Below are 22,519 nucleotides of genomic sequence, written 5' to 3'. Positions count from 1 at the left end.
CACCTTAGCCTCCGCCGTACCCTCATCCTAATCCGTACGCGGACACTGACCCGCGCGTCCGCATGTGCCCCGACCCTAGCACGTGTCCGCACCCTCACCTGTGCTCTCAGCCTTGCCGTTCCCTAACCCTAACCCTAGCCCGGAAGGGAAACCCACCGGCAGCCCCACACCTTAGCCTCCACCGTACCCTCATCCTAATCCGTACGCGTACACTGACACGCGCGTCCGCACGTGCCCCGACCCTAGCACGTGTCCGCACCCTCACCTGTGCCCTCAGCCTTGCCGTTCCCTAACCCTAACCCTAGCCCGGAACGGAAACCCACCGGCAGCCCCACACCTTAGCCTCCGCCGTACCCTCATCCTAATCCGTACGCGGACACTGACACGCGCGTCCGCAAGTGCCCCGTCCCTAGCACGTGTCCGCACCCTCACCTGAGCCCTCAGCCTTGCCGTTCCCTAACCCTAACCCTAGCCCGGAAGGGAAACCCACCGGCAGCCCCACACCTTAGCCTCCGCCGTACCCTCATCCTAATCCGTACGCGGACACTGACCCGCGCGTCCGCACGTGCCCCGACCGTAGCACGTGTCCGCACCCTCACTTGTGCCCTCAGCCTTGCCGTTCCCTAACCCTACCCCTAGCCCGGAAAGGAAACCCACCGGCAGCCCCACACCTTAGCCTCCGCCGTACCCTCATCCTAATCCGTACGCGGACACTGACCCGCGCGTCCGCACGTGCCCCGACCCTAGCACGTGTCCGCATCCTCACCTGTGCCCTCAGCCTTGCCGTTCCCTAACCCTAACCCTAGCCCGGAACGGAAACCCACGGGCAGCCCCACACCTTAGCCTCCGCCGTACCCTCATCCTAATCCGTACGCGGACACTGACCCGCGCGTCCTCACGTGCCCCGACCCTAGCACGTGTCCGCACCCTCACCTGTGCCCTCAGCCTTGCCGTTCCCTATCCCTAACCCTAACCCGGAACGGAAACCCACCGGCAGCCCCACACCTTAGCCTCCGCCGAACCCTCATCCTAATCCGTACGCGGACACTGACCCGCGCGTCCGCACGTGCCCCGACCCTAGCACGAGTCCGCACCCTCACCTGTGCCCTCAGCCTTGCCGTTCCCTAACCCTAACCCTAGCCCGGAACGGAAACCCACCGGCAGCCCCACACCTTAGCCTCCGCCGTACCCTCATCCTAATCCGTACGCGGACACTGACCCGCGCGTCCGCACGTGCCCCGACCCTAGCACGTGTCCGCACCCTCACCTGTGCCCTCAGCCTTGCCGTTCCCTAACCCTAACCCTAGCCCAAAACGGAAACCCACCGGCAGCCCCACACCTTAGCCTCCGCCGTACCCTCATCCTAATCCGTACGCGGACACTGACACGCGCGTCCGCACGTCCCCCGACCCTAGCACGTGTCCGCACCCTCACCTGTGCCCTCAGCCTTGCCGTTCCCTAACCCTAACCCTAGCCCGGAAGGGAAACCCACCGGCAGCCCCACACCTTAGCCTCCGCCGTACCCTCATCCTAATCCGTACGCGGACACTGACCCGCGCGTCCGCACGTGCCCCGACCCTAGCACGTGTCCGCACCCTCACCTGTGCCCTCAGCCTTGCCGTTCCCTAACCCTAACCCTAGCCCGGAACGGAAACCCACCGGCAGCCCCACACCTTAGCCTCCGCCGTACCCTCATCCTAATCCGTACGCGGACACTGACCCGCGCGTCCGCACGTGCCCCGACCCTAGCACGTGTCCGCACCCTCACCTGTGCCCTCAACATGCCGTTCCCTAACCCTAACCCTAGCCCGGAACGGAAACCCACCGGCAGCCCCACACCTTAGCCTCCGCCGTACCCTCATCCTAATCCGTACGCGGATACTGACCCGCGCGTCCTCACGTGCCCCGACCCTAGCACGTGTCCGCACCGTCACCTGTGCCCTCAGCCTTGCCGTTCCCTAACCCTAACCCTAGCCCGGAAGGGAAACCCACCGGCAGCCCCACACCTTAGCCTCCGCCGAACCCTCATCCTAATCCGTACGCGGACACTGACCCGCGCGTCCGCACGTGCCCCGACCCTAGCACGTGTCCGCACCCTCACCTGTGCCCTCAGCCTTGCCGTTCCCTAACCCTAACCCTAGCCCGGAACGGAAACCCACCGGCAGCCCCACACCTTAGCCTCCGCCGTACCCTCATCCTACTCCGTACGCGGACACTGACCCGCGCGTCCGCACGTGCCCCGACCCTAGCACGTGTCCGCACCCTCACCTGTGCCCTCAGCCTTGCCGTTCCCTAACCCTAACCCTAGCCCGGAAGGGAAACCCACCGGCAGCCCCACACCTTAGCCTCCGCCGTACACTCATCCTAATCCGTACACGGACACTGACCCGCGCGTCCGCACGTGCCCCGACCCTAGCACGTGTCCGCACCCTCACCTGTGCCCTCAGCCTTGCCGTTCCCTAACCCTAACCCTAGCCCAAAACGGAAACCCACCGGCAGCCCCACACCTTAGCCTCCGCCGTACCCTCATCCTAATCCGTACGCGGACACTGACACGCGCGTCCACACGTGCCCCGACCCTACCACGTGTCCGCACCCTCACCTGTGCCCTCAGCCTTGCCGTTCCCTAACCCTAACCCTAGCCCGGAAGGGAAACACACAGGCAGCCCCACACCTTAGCCTCCGCCGTACCCTCATCCTAATCCGTACGCGGACACTGACCCGCGCGTCCGCACGTGCCCCGACCCTAGCACGTGTCCGCACCCTCACCTGTGCCCTCAGCCTTGCCGTTCCCTAACCCTAACCCTAGCCCGGAACGGAAACCCACCGGCAGCCCCACACCTTAGCCTCCGCCGTACCCTCATCGTAATCCGTACGTGGACACTGACCCGCACGTCCGCACGTGCCCCGACCCTAGCACGTGTCCGCACCCTCACCTGTGCCCTCAGCCTTGCCGTTCCCTAACCCTAACCCTAGCCCGGAACGGAAACCCACCGGCAGCCCCACACCTTAGCCTCCGCCGTACCCTCATCCTAATCCGTACGCGGACACTGACCCGCGCGTCCTCAGGTGCCCCGACCCTAGCACGTGTCCGCACCGTCACCTGTGCCCTCAGCCTTGCCGTTCCCTAACCCTAACCCTAGCCCGGAACGGAAACCCACCGGCAGCCCCACACCTTAGCCTCCGCCGTACCCTCATCCTAATCCGTACGCGGACACTGACCCGCGCGTCCGCACGTGCCCCGACCCTAGCACGTGTCCGCACCCTCACCTGTGCCCTCAGCCTTGCCGTTCCCTAACCCTAACCCTAGCCCAAAACGGAAACCCACCGGCAGCCCCACACCTTAGCCTCCGCCGTACCCTCATCCTAATCCGTACGCGGACACTGACACGCGCGTCCGCACGTGCCCCGACCCTAGCACGTGTCCGCACCCTCACCTGTGCCCTCAGCCTTGCCGTTCCCTAAGCCTAACCCTAGCCCGGAAGGGAAACCCACCGGCAGCCCCACACCTTAGCCTCCGCCGTACCCTCATCCTAATCCGTACGCGGACACTGACCCGCGCGTCCGCACGTGCCCCGACCCTAGCACGTGTCCGCACCCTCACCTGTGCCCTCAGCCTTGCCGTTCCCTAACCCTAACCCTAGCCCGGAACGGAAACCCACCGGCAGCCCCACACCTTAGCCTCCGCCGTACCCTCATCCTAATCCGTACGCGGACACTGACCCGCGCGTCCGCACGTGCCCCGACCCTAGCACGTGTCCGCACCCTCACCTGTGCCCTCAGCCTTGCCGTTCGCTAACCCTAACCCTAGCCCGGAACGGAAACCCACCGGCAGCCCCACACCTTAGCCTCCGCCGTACCCTCATCCTAATCCGTACGCGGACACTGACCCGCGCGTCCGCACGTGCCCCGACCCTAGCACGTGTCCGCACCCTCACCTGTGCCCTCAGCCTTGCCGTTCCCTAACCCTAAGCCTAGCCCGGAAGGGAAACCCACCGGCAGCCCTACACCTTAGACTCCGCCGTACCCTCATCCTAATCCGTACGCGGACACTGACCCGCGCATCCGCACGTGCCCCGACCCTAGCACGTGTCCGCATCCTCACCTGTGCCCTCAGCCTTGCCGTTCCCTAACCCTAACCCTAGCCCGGAAGGGAAACCCACCGGGAGCCCCACACCTTAGCCTCCGCCGTACCCTCATCCTAATCCGTACGCGGACACTGACCCGCGCGTCCGCACGTGCCCCGACCCTAGCACGTGTCCGCACCCTCACCTGAGCCCTCAGCCTTGCCGTTCCCTAACCCTAACCCTAGCCCGGAAGGGAAACCCACCGGCAGCCCCACACCTTAGCCTCCGCCGTACCCTCATCCTAATCCGTACGCGGACACTGACCCACGCGTCCGCACGTGCCCCGACCCTAGCACGTGTCCGCACCCTCACCTGTGCCCTCAGCCTTGCCGTTCCCTAACCCTAACCCTAGCCCAAAACGGAAACCCACCGGCAGCCCCACACCTTAGCCTCCGCCGTACCCTCATCCTAATCCGTACGCGGACACTGACACGCGAGTCCGCACATGCCCCGACCCTAGCACGTGTCCGCACCCTCACCTGTGCCCTCAGCCTTGCCGTTGCCTAAGCCTAACCCTAGCCCGGAAGGGAAACCCACCGGCAGCCCCACACCTTAGCCTCCACCGTACCCTCATCCTAATCCGTACGCGGACACTGACCCGCGCGTCCGCACGTGCCCCGACCGTAGCACGTGTCCGCACCCTCACCTGTGCCCTCAGCCTTGCCGTTCCCTAACCCTAACCCTAGCCCGGAACGGAAACCCCCCGGCAGCCCCACACCTTAGCCTCTGCCGTACCCTCATCCTAATCCGTACGCGGACACTGACCCGCGCGTCCGCACGTGCCCCGACCCTAGAACGTGTCCGCACCCTCACCTGTGCCCTCAGCCTTGCCGTTCCCTAACCCTAACCCTAGCCCGGAACGGAACCCCACCGGCAGCCCCACACCTTAGCCTCCGTCGTACCCTCATCCTAATCCGTACGTGGACACTGACCCGCGCGTCCGCACGTGCCCCAACCCTAGCACGTGTCCGCACCCTCACCTGTGCCCTGAGCCTTGCCGTTCCCTAACCCTAACCCTAGCCCGGAAGGGAAACCCACCGGGAGCCCCACACCTTAGCCTCCGCCGTACCCTCATCCTAATCCGTACGCGGACACTGACCCGCGCGTCCGCGCGTGCCCCGACCCTAGCACGTGTCCGCACCCTCACCTGTGCCCTCAGCCTTGCCGTTCCCTAACCCTAACCCTAGCCCGGAAGGGAAACCCACCGGCAGCCCCACACCTTAGCCTCCGCCGTACCCTCATCCTAATCCGTACGCGGACACTGACCCGCGCGTCCGCACGTGCCCCGACCCTAGCACGTGTCCGCACCCTCACCTGTGCCCTCAGCCTTGCCGTTCCCTATCCCTAACCCTAGCCCGGAACGGAAACCCACCGGCAGCCCCACACCTTTGCCTCCGCCGAACCCTCATCCTAATCCGTACGCGGACACTGACACGCGCGTCTGCACGTGCCCCGACCCTAGCACGTGTCCGCACCCTCACCTGTGCCCTCAGCCTTGCCGTTCCCTAACCCTAACCCTAGCCCGGAACGGAAACCCACCGGCAGCCCCACACCTTAGCCTCCGCTGTACCCTCATCCTAATCCGTACGCGTACACTGACCCGCGCGTCCTCACGTGCCCCGACCCTAGCACGTGTCCGCACCCTCACCTGTACCCTCAGCCTTGCCGTTCCCTAACCCTAACGCTAGCCCGGAAGGGAAACCCACCAGCAGCCCCACACCTTAGCCTCCGCCGTACCCTCATCCTAATCCGTACGCGGACACTGACCCGCGCGTCCGCACGTGCCCCGACCCTAGCACGTGTCCGCACCCTCACCTGTGCCCTCAGCCTTGCCGTTCCCTAACCCTAACCCTAGCCCGGAACGGAAACCCACCGGCAGCCCCACAGCTTAGCCTCCGCCGTACCCTCATCCTAATCCGTACGCGGACACTGACCCGCGCGTCCGCACGTGCCCCGACCCTAGCACGTGTCCGCACCCTCACCTGTGCCCTCAGCCTTGCCGTTCCCTAACCCTAATCCTAGCCCAAAACGGAAACCCACCGGCAGCCCCACACCTTAGCCTCCGCCGTACCCTCATCCTAATCCGTACGCGGACACTGACACGCGCGTCCGCACGTGCCCCGACCCTAGCATGTGTCCGCACCCTCACCTGTTACCTCAGCCTTGCCGTTCCCTAACCCTAACCCTAGCCCGGAAGGGAAACCCACCGGCAGCCCCACACCTTAGCCTCCGCCGTACCCTCATCCTAATCCGTACGCGGACACTGACCCGCGCGTCCGCACGTGCCCCGACCCTAGCACGTGTCCGCACCCTCACCTGTGCCCTCAGCCTTGCCGTTCCCTAACCCTAACCCTAGCCCGGAACGGAACCCCACCGGCAGCCCCACACCTTAGCCTCCGCCGTACCCTCATCCTAATCCGTACGCGGACACTGACCCGCGCGTCCGCACGTGCCCCGACCCTAGCACGTGTCCGCACCCTCACCTGTGCCCTCAGCCTTGCCGTTCCCTAACCCTAACCCTAGCCCGGAACGGAAACCCACCGGCAGCCCCACACCTTAGCCTCCGCCGAACCCTCATCCTAATCCGTACGCGGACACTGACACGCGCGTCTGCACGTGCCCCGACCCTAGCACGTGTCCGCACCCTCACCTGTGCCCTCAGCCTTGCCGTTCCCTAACCCTAACCCTAGCCCGGAACGGAAACCCACCGGCAGCCCCACACCTTAGCCTCCGCCGTACCCTCATCCTAATCCGTACGCAGACACTGACCCGCGCGTCCTCACGTGCCCCGACCCTAGCACGTGTCCGCACCCTCACCTGTACCCTCAGCCTTGCCGTTCCCTAACCCTAACGCTAGCCCGGAGGGAAACCCACCAGCAGCCCCACACCTTAGCCTCCGCCGTACCCTCATCCTAATCCGTACGCGGACACTGACCCGCGCGTCCGCACGTGCCCCGACCCTAGCACGTGTCCGCACCCTCACCTGTGCCCTCAGCCTTGCCGTTCCCTAACCCTAACCCTAGCCCGGAACGGAAACCCACCGGCAGCCCCACAGCTTAGCCTCCGCCGAACCCTCATCCTAACCCGTACGCGGACACTGACCGGCGCGTCCGCACGTGCCCCGACCCTAGCACGTGTCCGCACCCTCACCTGTGCCCTCAGCCTTGCCGTTCCCTAACCCTAACCCTAGCCCGGAACGGAACCCCACCGGCAGCCCCACACCATAGTCTCCGCCGTACCCTCATCCTAATCCGTACGCGGACACTGACCCACGCGTCCGCACGTGCCCCGACCCTAGCACGTGTCCGCACCCTCACCTGTGCCCTCAGCCTTGCCGTTCCCTAACCCTAACCCTAGCCCAGAAGGGAAACCCACCGGCAGCCCCACACCTTAGCCTCCGCCGTACCCTCATCCTAATCCGTACGCGGACACTGACCCGCGCGTCCGCACGTGCCCCGACCCTAGCACGTTTCCGCACCCTCACCTGTGCCCTCAGCCTTGCCGTTCCCTAACCCTAACCCTAGCCCGGAACGGAAACCCACCGGCAGCCCCACACCTTAGCCTCCACCGTACCCTCATCCTAATCCGTACGCGTACACTGACACGCGCGTCCGCACGTGCCCCGAACCTAGCACGTGTCCGCACCCTCACCTGTGCCCTCAGCCTTGCCGTTCCCTAACCCTAACCCTAGCCCGGAACGGAAACCCACCGGCAGCCCCACACCTTAGCCTCCGCCGTACCCTCATCCTAATCCGTACGCGGACACTGACACGCGCGTCCGCAAGTGCCCCGACCCTAGCACGTGTCTGCACCCTCACCTGAGCCCTCAGCCTTGCCGTTCCCTAACCCTAACCCTAGCCCGGAAGGGAAACCCACCGGCAGCCCCACACCTTAGCCTCCGCCATACCCTCATCCTAATCCGTACGCGGACACTGACCCGCGCGTCCGCACGTGCCCCGACCGTAGCACGTGTCCGCACCCTCACCTGTGCCCTCAGCCTTGCCGTTCCCTAACCCTACCCCTAGCCCGGAAAGGAAACCCACCGGCAGCCCCACACCTTAGCCTCCGCCGTACCCTCATCCTAATCCGTACGCGGACACTGACCCGCGCGTCCGCACGTGCCCCGACCCTAGCACGTGTCCGCATCCTCACCTGTGCCCTCAGCCTTGCCGTTCCCTAACCCTAACCCTAGCCCGGAACGGAAACCCACGGGCAGCCCCACACCTTAGCCTCCGCCGTACCCTCATCCTAATCCGTACGCGGACACTGACCCGCGCGTCCGCACGTGCCCCGACCCTAGCACGTGTCCGCACCCTCACCTGTGCCCTCAGCCTTGCCGTTCCCTATCCCTAACCCTAACCCGGAACGGAAACCCACCGGCAGCCCCACACCTTAGCCTCCGCCGAACCCTCATCCTAATCCGTACGCGGACACTGACCCGCACGTCCGCATGTGCCCCGACCCTAGCACGTGTCCGCACCCTCACCTGTGCCCTCAGCCTTGCCGTTCCCTAACCCTAACCCTAGCCCGGAACGGAAACCCACCGGCAGCCCCACACCTTAGCCTCCGCCGTACCCTCATCCTAATCCGTACGCGGACACTGACCCACGCGTCCGCACGTGCCCCGACCCTAGCACGTGTCCGCACCCTCACCTGTGCCCTCAGCCTTGCCGTTCCCTAACCCTAACCCTAGCCCAAAACGGAAACCCACCGGCAGCCCCACACCTTAGCCTCCGCCGTACCCTCATCCTAATCCGTACGCGGACACTGACACGCGCGTCCGCACGTGCCCCGACCCTAGCACGTGTCCGCACCCTCACCTGTGCCCTCAGCCTTGCCGTTCCCTAACCCTAACCCTAGCCCGGAAGGGAAACCCACCGGCAGCCCCACACCTTAGCCTCCGCCGTACCCTCATCCTAATCCGTACGCGGACACTGACCCGCGCGTCCGCACGTGCCCCGACCCTAGCACGTGTCCGCACCCTCACCTGTGCCCTCAGCCTTGCCGTTCCCTAACCCTAACCCTAGCCCAAAACGGAAACCCACCGGCAGCCCCACACCTTAGCCTCCGCCGTACCCTCATCCTAATCCGTACGCGGACACTGACACGCGCGTCCGCACGTGCCCCGACCCTAGCACGTGTCCGCACCCTCACCTGTGCCCTCAGCCTTGCCGTTCCCTAACCCTAACCCTAGCCCGGAAGGGAAACCCACCGGCAGCCCCACACCTTAGCCTCCGCCGTACCCTCATCCTAATCCGTACGCGGACACTGACCCGCGCGTCCGCACGTGCCCCGACCCTAGCACGTGTCCGCACCCTCACCTGTGCCCTCAGCCTTGCCGTTCCCTAACCCTAACCCTAGCCCGGAACGGAAACCCACCGGCAGCCCCACACCTTAGCCTCCGCCGTACCCTCATCCTAATCCGTACGCGGACACTGACCCGCGAGTCCGCACGTGCCCCGACCCTAGCACGTGTCCGCACCCTCACCTGTGCCCTCAACATGCCGTTCCCTAACCCTAACCCTAGCCCGGAACGGAAACCCACCGGCAGCCCCACACCTTAGCCTCCGCCGTACCCTCATCCTAATCCGTACGCGGACACTGACCCGCGCGTCCTCACGTGCCCCGACCCTAGCACGTGTCCGCACCGTCACCTGTGCCCTCAGCCTTGCCGTTCCCTAACCCTAACCCTAGCCCGGAAGGGAAACCCACCGGCAGCCCCACACCTTAGCCTCCGCCGAACCCTCATCCTAATCCGTACGCGGACACTGACCCGCGCGTCCGCACGTGCCCCGACCCTAGCACGTGTCCGCACCCTCACCTGTGCCCTCAGCCTTGCCGTTCCCTAACCCTAAACCTAGCCCGGAACGGAAACCCACCGGCAGCCCCACACCTTAGCCTCCGCCGTACCCTCATCCTAATCCGTACGCGGACCCTGACCCGCGCGTCCGCACGTGCCCCGACCCTAGCACGTGTCCGCACCCTCACCTGTGCCCTCAGCCTTGCCGTTCCCTAACCCTAACCCTAGCCCGGAAGGGAAACCCACCGGCAGCCCCACACCTTAGCCTCCGCCGTACACTCATCCTAATCCGTACACGGACACTGACCCGCGCGTCCGCACGTGCCCCGACCCTAGCACGTGTCCGCACCCTCACCTGTGCCCTCAGCCTTGCCGTTCCCTAACCCTAACCCTAGCCCAAAACGGAAACCCACCGGCAGCCCCACACCTTAGCCTCCGCCGTACCCTCATCCTAATCCGTACGCGGACACTGACACGCGCGTCCACACGTGCCCCGACCCTACCACGTGTCCGCACCCTCACCTGTGCCCTCAGCCTTGCCGTTCCCTAACCCTAACCCTAGCCCGGAAGGGAAACACACAGGCAGCCCCACACCTTAGCCTCCGCCGTACCCTCATCCTAATCCGTACGCGGACACTGACCCGCGCGTCCGCACGTGCCCCGACCCTAGCACGTGTCCGCACCCTCACCTGTGCCCTCAGCCTTGCCGTTCCCTAACCCTAACCCTAGCCCGGAACGGAAACCCACCGGCAGCCCCACACCTTAGCCTCCGCCGTACCCTCATCGTAATCCGTACGTGGACACTGACCCGCGCGTCCGCACGTGCCCCGACCCTAGCACGTGTCCGCACCCTCACCTGTGCCCTCAGCCTTGCCGTTCCCTAACCCTAACCCTAGCCCGGAACGGAAAACCACCGGCAGCCCCACACCTTAGCCTCCGCCGTACCCTCATCCTAATCCGTACGCGGACACTGACCCGCGCGTCCTCAGGTGCCCCGACCCTAGCACGTGTCCGCACCCTCACCTGTGCCCTCAGCCTTGCCGTTCCCTAACCCTAACCCTAGCCCGGAACGGAAACCCACCGGCAGCCCCACACCTTAGCCTCCGCCGTACCCTCATCCTAATCCGTACGCGGACACTGACCCGCGCGTCCGCACGTGCCCCGACCCTAGCACGTGTCCGCACCCTCACCTGTGCCCTCAGCCTTGCCGTTCCCTAACCCTAACCCTAGCCCAAAACGGAAACCCACCGGCAGGCCCACACCTTAGCCTCCGCCGTACCCTCATCCTAATCCGTACGCGGACACTGACCCACGCGTCCGCACGTGCCCCGACCCTAGCACGTGTCCGCAACCTCACCTGTGCCCTCAGCCTTGCCGTTCCCTAAGCCTAACCCTAGCCCGGAAGGGAAACCCACCGGCAGCCCCACACCTTAGCCTCCGCCGTACCCTCATCCTAATCCGTACGCGGACACTGACCCGCGCGTCCGCACGTGCCCCGACCCTAGCACGTGTCCGCACCCTCACCTGTGCCCTCAGCCTTGCCGTTCCCTAACCCTAACCCTAGCCCGGAACGGAAACCCACCGGCAGCCCCACACCTTAGCCTCCGCCGTACCCTCATCCTAATCCGTACGCGGACACTGACCCGCGCGTCCGCACGTGCCCCGACCCTAGCACGTGTCCGCACCCTCACCTGTGCCCTCAGCCTTGCCGTTCCCTAACCCTAACCCTAGCCCAAAACGGAAACCCACCGGCAGCCCCACACCTTAGCCTCCGCCGTACCCTCATCCTAATCCGTACGCGGACACTGACACGCGAGTCCGCACGTGCCCCGACCCTAGCACGTGTCCGCACCCTCACCTGTGCCCTCAGCCTTGCCGTTCCCTAAGCCTAACCCTAGCCCGGAAGGGAAACCCACCGGCAGCCCCACACCTTAGCCTCCACCGTACCCTCATCCTAATCCGTACGCGGACACTGACCCGCGCGTCCGCACGTGCCCCGACCGTAGCACGTGTCCGCACCCTCACCTGTGCCTTCAGCCTTGCCGTTCCCTAACCCTAACCCTAGCCCGGAACGGAAACCCACCGGCAGCCCCACACCTTAGCCTCCGCCGTACCCTCATCCTAATCCGTACGCGGACACTGACCCGCGCGTCCGCACGTGCCCCGACCCTAGAACGTGTCCGCACCCTCACCTGTGCCCTCAGCCTTGCCGTTCCCTAACCCTAACCCTAGCCCGGAACGGAACCCCACCGGCAGCCCCACACCTTAGCCTCCGTCGTACCCTCATCCTAATCCGTACGTGGACACTGACCCGCGCGTCCGCACGTGCCCCAACCCTAGCACGTGTCCGCACCCTCACCTGTGCCCTGAGCCTTGCCGTTCCCTAACCCTAACCCTAGCCCGGAAGGGAAACCCACCGGGAGCCCCACACCTTAGCCTCCGCCGTACCCTCATCCTAATCCGTACGCGGACACTGACCCGCGCGTCCGCACGTGCCCCGACCCTAGCACGTGTCCGCACCCTCACCTGTGCCCTCAGCCTTGCCGTTCCCTAACCCTAACCCTAGCCCGGAACGGAACGCCACCGGCAGCCCCACACCTTAGCCTCCGTCGTACCCTCATCCTAATCCGTACGCGGACACTGACCCGCGCGTCCGCACGTGCCCCGACCCTAGCACGTGTCCGCACCCTCACCTGTGCCCTCAGCCTTGCCGTTCCCTAACCCTAACCCTAACCCGGAACGGAAACCCACCGGCAGCCCCACACCTTAGCCTCCGCGGTACACTCATCCTAATCCGTACGCGGACACTGACCCGCGCGTCCGCACGTGCCCCGACCCTAGCACGTGTCCGCACCCTCACCTGTGCCCTCAGCCTTGCCGTTCCCTAACCCTAACCCTAGCCCGGAAGGGAAACCCACTGGCAGCCCCACACCTTAGCCTCCGCCGTACCCTCATCCTAATCCGTACGCGGACACTGACACGCGCGTCCGCACGTGCCCCGACCCTAGCACGTGTCCGCACCGTCACCTGTGCCCTCAGCCTTGCCGTTCCCTAACCCTAACCCTAGCCCGGAACGGAAACCCACCGGCAGCCCCACACCTTAGCCTCCGCCGTACCCTCATCCTAATCCGTACGCGGACACTGACCCGCGCGTCCGCACGTGCCCCGACCCTAGCACGTGTCCGCACCCTCACCTGTGCCCTCAGCCTTGCCGTTCCCTAAGCCTAACCCTAGCCCGGAAGGGAAACCCACCGGCAGCCCCACACCTTAGCCTCCGCCGTACCCTCATCCTAATCCGTACGCGGACACTGACCCGCGCGTCCGCACGTGCCCCGACCCTAGCACGTGTCCGCACCCTCACCTGTGCCCTCAGCCTTGCCGTTCCCTAACCCTAACCCTAGCCCGGAACGGAAACCCACCGGCAGCCCCACACCTTAGCCTCCGCCGTACCCTCATCCTAATCCGTACGCGGACACTGACCCGCGCGTCCGCACGTGCCCCGACCCTAGCACGTGTCCGCACCCTCACCTGTGCCCTCAGCCTTGCCGTTCGCTAACCCTAACCCTAGCCCGGAACGGAAACCCACCGGCAGCCCCACACCTTAGCCTCCGCCGTACCCTCATCCTAATCCGTACGCGGACACTGACCCGCGCGTCCGCACGTGCCCCGACCCTAGCACGTGTCCGCACCCTCACCTGTGCCCTCAGCCTTGCCGTTCCCTAACCCTAAGCCTAGCCCGGAAGGGAAACCCACCGGCAGCCCTACACCTTAGACTCCGCCGTACCCTCATCCTAATCCGTACGCGGACACTGACCCGCGCATCCGCACGTGCCCCGACCCTAGCACGTGTCCGCATCCTCACCTGTGCCCTCAGCCTTGCCGTTCCCTAACCCTAACCCTAGCCCGGAAGGGAAACCCACCGGGAGCCCCACACCTTAGCCTCCGCCGTACCCTCATCCTAATCCGTACGCGGACACTGACCCGCGCGTCCGCACGTGCCCCGACCCTAGCACGTGTCCGCACCCTCACCTGAGCCCTCAGCCTTGCCGTTCCCTAACCCTAACCCTAGCCCGGAAGGGAAACCCACCGGCAGCCCCACACCTTAGCCTCCGCCGTACCCTCATCCTAATCCGTACGCGGACACTGACCCACGCGTCCGCACGTGCCCCGACCCTAGCACGTGTCCGCACCCTCACCTGTGCCCTCAGCCTTGCCGTTCCCTAACCCTAACCCTAGCCCAAAACGGAAACCCACCGGCAGCCCCACACCTTAGCCTCCGCCGTACCCTCATCCTAATCCGTACGCGGACACTGACACGCGAGTCCGCACATGCCCCGACCCTAGCACGTGTCCGCACCCTCACCTGTGCCCTCAGCCTTGCCGTTGCCTAAGCCTAACCCTAGCCCGGAAGGGAAACCCACCGGCAGCCCCACACCTTAGCCTCCACCGTACCCTCATCCTAATCCGTACGCGGACACTGACCCGCGCGTCCGCACGTGCCCCGACCGTAGCACGTGTCCGCACCCTCACCTGTACCCTCAGCCTTGCCGTTCCCTAACCCTAACCCTAGCCCGGAACGGAAACCCCCCGGCAGCCCCACACCTTAGCCTCTGCCGTACCCTCATCCTAATCCGTACGCGGACACTGACCCGCGCGTCCGCACGTGCCCCGACCCTAGAACGTGTCCGCACCCTCACCTGTGCCCTCAGCCTTGCCGTTCCCTAACCCTAACCCTAGCCCGGAACGGAACCCCACCGGCAGCCCCACACCTTAGCCTCCGTCGTACCCTCATCCTAATCCGTACGTGGACACTGACCCGCGCGTCCGCACGTGCCCCAACCCTAGCACGTGTCCGCACCCTCACCTGTGCCCTGAGCCTTGCCGTTCCCTAACCCTAACCCTAGCCCGGAAGGGAAACCCACCGGGAGCCCCACACCTTAGCCTCCGCCGTACCCTCATCCTAATCCGTACGCGGACACTGACCCGCGCGTCCGCGCGTGCCCCGACCCTAGCACGTGTCCGCACCCTCACCTGTGCCCTCAGCCTTGCCGTTCCCTAACCCTAACCCTAGCCCGGAAGGGAAACCCACCGGCAGCCCCACACCTTAGCCTCCGCCGTACCCTCATCCTAATCCGTACGCGGACACTGACCCGCGCGTCCGCACGTGCCCCGACCCTAGCACGTGTCCGCACCCTCACCTGTGCCCTCAGCCTTGCCGTTCCCTATCCCTAACCCTAGCCCGGAACGGAAACCCACCGGCAGCCCCACACCTTTGCCTCCGCCGAACCCTCATCCTAATCCGTACGCGGACACTGACACGCGCGTCTGCACGTGCCCCGACCCTAGCACGTGTCCGCACCCTCACCTGTGCCCTCAGCCTTGCCGTTCCCTAACCCTAACCCTAGCCCGGAACGGAAACCCACCGGCAGCCCCACACCTTAGCCTCCGCTGTACCCTCATCCTAATCCGTACGCGTACACTGACCCGCGCGTCCTCACGTGCCCCGACCCTAGCACGTGTCCGCACCCTCACCTGTACCCTCAGCCTTGCCGTTCCCTAACCCTAACGCTAGCCCGGAAGGGAAACCCACCAGCAGCCCCACACCTTAGCCTCCGCCGTACCCTCATCCTAATCCGTACGCGGACACTGACCCGCGCGTCCGCACGTGCCCCGACCCTAGCACGTGTCCGCACCCTCACCTGTGCCCTCAGCCTTGCCGTTCCCTAACCCTAACCCTAGCCCGGAACGGAAACCCACCGGCAGCCCCACAGCTTAGCCTCCGCCGTACCCTCATCCTAATCCGTACGCGGACACTGACCCGCGCGTCCGCACGTGCCCCGACCCTAGCACGTGTCCGCACCCTCACCTGTGCCCTCAGCCTTGCCGTTCCCTAACCCTAATCCTAGCCCAAAACGGAAACCCACCGGCAGCCCCACACCTTAGCCTCCGCCGTACCCTCATCCTAATCCGTACGCGGACACTGACACGCGCGTCCGCACGTGCCCCGACCCTAGCATGTGTCCGCACCCTCACCTGTTACCTCAGCCTTGCCGTTCCCTAACCCTAACCCTAGCCCGGAAGGGAAACCCACCGGCAGCCCCACACCTTAGCCTCCGCCGTACCCTCATCCTAATCCGTACGCGGACACTGACCCGCGCGTCCGCACGTGCCCCGACCCTAGCACGTGTCCGCACCCTCACCTGTGCCCTCAGCCTTGCCGTTCCCTAACCCTAACCCTAGCCCGGAACGGAACCCCACCGGCAGCCCCACACCTTAGCCTCCGCCGTACCCTCATCCTAATCCGTACGCGGACACTGACCCGCGCGTCCGCACGTGCCCCGACCCTAGCACGTGTCCGCACCCTCACCTGTGCCCTCAGCCTTGCCGTTCCCTAACCCTAACCCTAGCCCGGAACGGAAACCCACTGGCAGCCCCACACCTTAGCCTCCGCCGAACCCTCATCCTAATCCGTACGCGGACACTGACACGCGCGTCTGCACGTGCCCCGACCCTAGCACGTGTCCGCACCCTCACCTGTGCCCTCAGCCTTGCCGTTCCCTAACCCTAACCCTAGCCCGGAACGGAAACCCACCGGCAGCCCCACACCTTAGCCTCCGCCGTACCCTCATCCTAATCCGTACGCGGACACTGACCCGCGCGTCCTCACGTGCCCCGACCCTAGCACGTGTCCGCACCCTCACCTGTACCCTCAGCCTTGCCGTTCCCTAACCCTAACGCTAGCCCGGAGGGAAACCCACCAGCAGCCCCACACCTTAGCCTCCGCCGTACCCTCATCCTAATCCGTACGCGGACACTGACCCGCGCGTCCGCACGTGCCCCGACCCTAGCACGTGTCCGCACCCTCACCTGTGCCCTCAGCCTTGCCGTTCCCTAACCCTAACCCTAGCCCGGAACGGAAACCCACCGGCAGCCCCACAGCTTAGCCTCCGCCGTACCCTCATCCTAATCCGTACGCGGACACTGACCCGCGCGTCCGCACGTGCCCCGACCCTAGCACGTGTCCGCACCCTCACCTGTGCCCTCAGCCTTGCCGTTCCCTAACCCTAATCCTAGCCCAAAACGGAAACCCACCGGCAGCCCCACACCTTAGCCTCCGCCGTACCCTCATCCTAATCCGTACGCGGACACTGACACGCGCGTCCGCACGTGCCCCGACCCTAGCATGTGTCCGCACCCTCACCTGTTACCTCAGCCTTGCCGTTCCCTAACCCTAACCCTAGCCCGGAAGGGAAACCCACCGGCAGCCCCACACCTTAGCCTCCGCCGTACCCTCATCCTAATCCGTACGCGGACACTGACCCGCGCGTCCGCACGTGCCCCGACCCTAGCACGTGTCCGCACCCTCACCTGTGCCCTCAGCCTTGCCGTTCCCTAACCCTAACCCTAGCCCGGAACGGAACCCCACCGGCAGCCCCACACCTCAGCCTCCGCCATACCCTCATCCTAATCCGTACGCGGACACTGACCCGCGCGTCCGCACGTGCCCCGACCCTAGCACGTGTCCGCACCCTCACCTGTGCCCTCAGCCTTGCCGTTCCCTAACCCTAACCCTAGCCCGGAACGGAAACCCACCGGCAGCCCCACACCTTAGCCTCCGCCGTACCCTCATCCTAATCCGTACGCGGACACTGAACCGCGCGTCCGCACGTGCCCCGACCCTAGCACGTGTCCGCACCCTCACCTGTGCCCTCAGCCTTGCCGTTCCCTAACCCTAACCCTAGCCCGGAACGGAAACCCACTGGCAGCCCCACACCTTAGCCTCCGCCGTACCCTCATCCTAATCCGTACACGGACACTGACCCGCGCGTCCGCACGTGCCCCGACCCTAGCACGTGTCCGCACCCTCACCTGTGCCCTCAGCCTTGCCGTTCCCTAACCCTAACCCTAGCCCGGAAGGGAAACCCACCGGCAGCCCTACACCTTAGACTCCGCCGTACCCTCATCCTAATCCGTACGCGGACATTGACCCGCGCGTCCGCACGTGCCCCGACCCTAGCACGTGTCCGCACCCTCACCTGTGCCCTCAGCCTTGCCGTTCCCTATCCCTAACCCTAGCCCGGAAGGGAAACCCACCGGGAGCCCCACACCTTAGCCTCCGCCGTACCCTCATCCTAATCCGTACGCGGACACTGACCCGCGCGTCCGCACGTGCCCCGACCCTAGCACGTGTCCGCACCCTCACCTGTGCCCTCAGCCTTGCCGTTCCCTAACCCTAACCCTAACCCGGAACGGAAACCCACCGGCAGCCCCACACCTTAGCCTCCGCCGTACCCTCATCCTAATCCGTACGCGGACACTGACCCGCGCGTCCTCACGTGCCCCGACCCTAGCACGTGTGCGCACCCTCACCTGTGCCCTCAGCCTTGCCGTTCCCTATCCCTAACCCTAGCCCGGAACGGAAACCCACCGGCAGCCCCACACCTTAGCCTCCGCCGAACCCTCATCCTAATCCGTACGCGGACACTGACCCGCGCGTCCGCACGTGCCCCGACCCTAGCACGTGTCCGCACCCTCACCTGTGCCCTCAGCCTTGCCGTTCCCTAACCCTAACCCTAGCCCGGAACGGAAACCCACCAGCAGACCCACACCTTAGCCTCCGCCGTACCCTCATCCTAATCTGTACGCGGACACTGACCCGCGCGTCCGCACGTGCCAAGACCCTAGCACGTGTCCGCACCCTCACCTGTGCCCTCAGCCTTGCCGTTCCCTAACCCTAACCCTAACCCGGAACGGAAACCCACCGGCAGCCCTACACCTTAGACTCCGCCGTACCCTCATCCTAATCCGTACGCGGACACTGACCCGCGCGTCCTCACGTGCCCCGACCCTAGCACGTGTCCGCACCCTCACCTGTGCCCTCAGCCTTGCCGTTCCCTATCCCTAACCCTAGCCCGGAACGAAAACCCACCGGCAGCCCCACACCTTAGCCTCCGCCGAACCCTCATCCTAATCCGTACGCGGACACTGACCCGCGCGTCCGCACGTGCCCCGACCCTAGCACGTGTCCGGACCCTCACCTGTGCCCTCAGCCTTGCCGTTCCCTAACCCTAACCCTAGCCCGGAACGGAAACCCACCGGCAGCCCCATACCTTAGCCTCCGCCGTACCCTCATCCTAATCCGTACGCGGACACTGACCCGCGCGTCCTCACGTGCCCCGACCCTAGCACGTGTCCGCACCCTCACCTGTGCCCTCAGCCTTGCCGTTCCCTAACCCTAACCCTAGCCCGGAAGGGAAACCCACCGGCAGCCCCACACCTTAGCCTCCGCCGTACCCTCATCCTAATCCGTACGCGGACACTGACCCGCGCATCCGCACGTGCCCCGACCCTAGCACGTGTCCGCACCCTCACCTGTGCCTTCAGCCTTGCCGTTCCCTAACCCTAACCCTAGCCCAAAACGGAAACCCACCGGCAGCCCCACACCTTAGCCTCCGCCGTACCCTCATCCTAATCCGTACGCGGACACTGACACGCGCGTCCGCACGTGCCCCGACCCTAGCACGTGTCCGCACCCTCACCTGTGCCCTCAGCCTTGCCGTTCCCTAACCCTAACCCTAGCCCGGAAGGGAAACCCACCGGCAGCCCCACACCTTAGCCTCCGCCGTACCCTCATCCTAATCCGTACGCGGACACTGACCCGCGCGTCCGCACGTGCCCCGACCCTAGCACGTGTCCGCACCCTCACCTGTGCCCTCAGCCTTGCCGTTCCCTAACCCTAACCCTAGCCCGGAACGGAAACCCACCGGCAGCCCCACACCTTAGCCTCCGCCGTACCCTCATCCTAATCCGTACGCGGACACTGACCCGCGTGTCCGCACGTGCCCCGACCCTAGCACGTGTCCGCACCCTCACCTGTGCCCTCAGCCTTGCCGTTCCCTAACCCTAACCCTAGCCCGGAACGGAAACCCACCGGCAGCCCCACACCTTAGCCTCCGCCGTACCCTCATCCTAATCCGTACGCGGACACTGACCCGCGCGTCCGCACGTGCCCCGACCCTAGCACGTGTCCGCACCCTCACCTGTGCCCTCAGCCTTGCCGTTCCCTAACCCTAACCCTAGCCCAAAACGGAAACCCACCGGCAGCCCCACACCTTAGCCTCCGCCGAACCCTCATCCTAACCCGTACGCGGACACTGACCGGCGCGTCCGCACGTGCCCCGACCCTAGCACGTGTCCGCACCCTCACCTGTGCCCTCAGCCTTGCCGTTCCCTAACCCTAACCCTAGCCCGGAACGGAACCCCACCGGCAGCCCCACACCATAGTCTCCGCCGTACCCTCATCCTAATCCGTACGCGGACACTGACCCGCGCGTCCGCACGTGCCCCGACCCTAGCACGTGTCCGCACCCTCACCTGTGCCCTCAGCCTTGCCGTTCCCTAACCCTAACCCTAGCCCAGAAGGGAAACCCACCGGCAGCCCCACACCTTAGCCTCCGCCGTACCCTCATCCTAATCCGTACGCGGACACTGACCCGCGCGTCCGCACGTGCCCCGACCCTAGCACGTGTCCGCACCCTCACCTGTGCCCTCAGCCTTGCCGTTCCCTAACCCTAACCCTAGCCCGGAACGGAAACCCACCGGCAGCCCCACACCTTAGCCTCCACCGTACCCTCATCCTAATCCGTACGCGTACACTGACACGCGCGTCCGCACGTGCCCCGAACCTAGCACGTGTCCGCACCCTCACCTGTGCCCTCAGCCTTGCCGTTCCCTAACCCTAACCCTAGCCCGGAACGGAAACCCACCGGCAGCCCCACACCTTAGCCTCCGCCGTACCCTCATCCTAATCCGTACGCGGACACTGACACGCGCGTCCGCAAGTGCCCCGACCCTAGCACGTGTCCGCACCCTCACCTGAGCCCTCAGCCTTGCCGTTCCCTAACCCTAACCCTAGCCCGGAAGGGAAACCCACCGGCAGCCCCACACCTTAGCCTCCGCCATACCCTCATCCTAATCCGTACGCGGACACTGACCCGCGCGTCCGCACGTGCCCCGACCGTAGCACGTGTCCGCACCCTCACCTGTGCCCTCAGCCTTGCCGTTCCCTAACCCTACCCCTAGCCCGGAAAGGAAACCCACCGGCAGCCCCACACCTTAGCCTCCGCCGTACCCTCATCCTAATCCGTACGCGGACACTGACCCGCGCGTCCGCACGTGCCCCGACCCTAGCACGTGTCCGCATCCTCACCTGTGCCCTCAGCCTTGCCGTTCCCTAACCCTAACCCTAGCCCGGAACGGAAACCCACGGGCAGCCCCACACCTTAGCCTCCGCCGTACCCTCATCCTAATCCGTACGCGGACACTGACCCGCGCGTCCTCACGTGCCCCGACCCTAGCACGTGTCCGCACCCTCACCTGTGCCCTCAGCCTTGCCGTTCCCTATCCCTAACCCTAACCCGGAACGGAAACCCACCGGCAGCCCCACACCTTAGCCTCCGCCGAACCCTCATCCTAATCCGTACGCGGACACTGACCCGCACGTCCGCATGTGCCCCGACCCTAGCACGTGTCCGCACCCTCACCTGTGCCCTCAGCCTTGCCGTTCCCTAACCCTAACCCTAGCCCGGAACGGAAACCCACCGGCAGCCCCACACCTTAGCCTCCGCCGTACCCTCATCCTAATCCGTACGCGGACACTGACCCACGCGTCCGCACGTGCCCCGACCCTAGCACGTGTCCGCACCCTCACCTGTGCCCTCAGCCTTGCCGTTCCCTAACCCTAACCCTAGCCCAAAACGGAAACCCACCGGCAGCCCCACACCTTAGCCTCCGCCGTACCCTCATCCTAATCCGTACGCGGACACTGACACGCGCGTCCGCACGTGCCCCGACCCTAGCACGTGTCCGCACCCTCACCTGTGCCCTCAGCCTTGCCGTTCCCTAACCCTAACCCTAGCCCGGAAGGGAAACCCACCGGCAGCCCCACACCTTAGCCTCCGCCGTACCCTCATCCTAATCCGTACGCGGACACTGACCCGCGCGTCCGCACGTGCCCCGACCCTAGCACGTGTCCGCACCCTCACCTGTGCCCTCAGCCTTGCCGTTCCCTAACCCTAACCCTAGCCCAAAACGGAAACCCACCGGCAGCCCCACACCTTAGCCTCCGCCGTACCCTCATCCTAATCCGTACGCGGACACTGACACGCGCGTCCGCACGTGCCCCGACCCTAGCACGTGTCCGCACCCTCACCTGTGCCCTCAGCCTTGCCGTTCCCTAACCCTAACCCTAGCCCGGAAGGGAAACCCACCGGCAGCCCCACACCTTAGCCTCCGCCGTACCCTCATCCTAATCCGTACGCGGACACTGACCCGCGCGTCCGCACGTGCCCCGACCCTAGCACGTGTCCGCACCCTCACCTGTGCCCTCAGCCTTGCCGTTCCCTAACCCTAACCCTAGCCCGGAACGGAAACCCACCGGCAGCCCCACACCTTAGCCTCCGCCGTACCCTCATCCTAATCCGTACGCGGACACTGACCCGCGAGTCCGCACGTGCCCCGACCCTAGCACGTGTCCGCACCCTCACCTGTGCCCTCAACATGCCGTTCCCTAACCCTAACCCTAGCCCGGAAC

The sequence above is a fragment of the Hyperoodon ampullatus genome, assembly GCF_949752795.1.
Source record: "Hyperoodon ampullatus genome assembly, chromosome: 16".
Taxonomy (NCBI): domain Eukaryota; kingdom Metazoa; phylum Chordata; class Mammalia; order Artiodactyla; family Ziphiidae; genus Hyperoodon; species Hyperoodon ampullatus.
Note: the sequence above shows the minus strand (reverse complement) of the source record.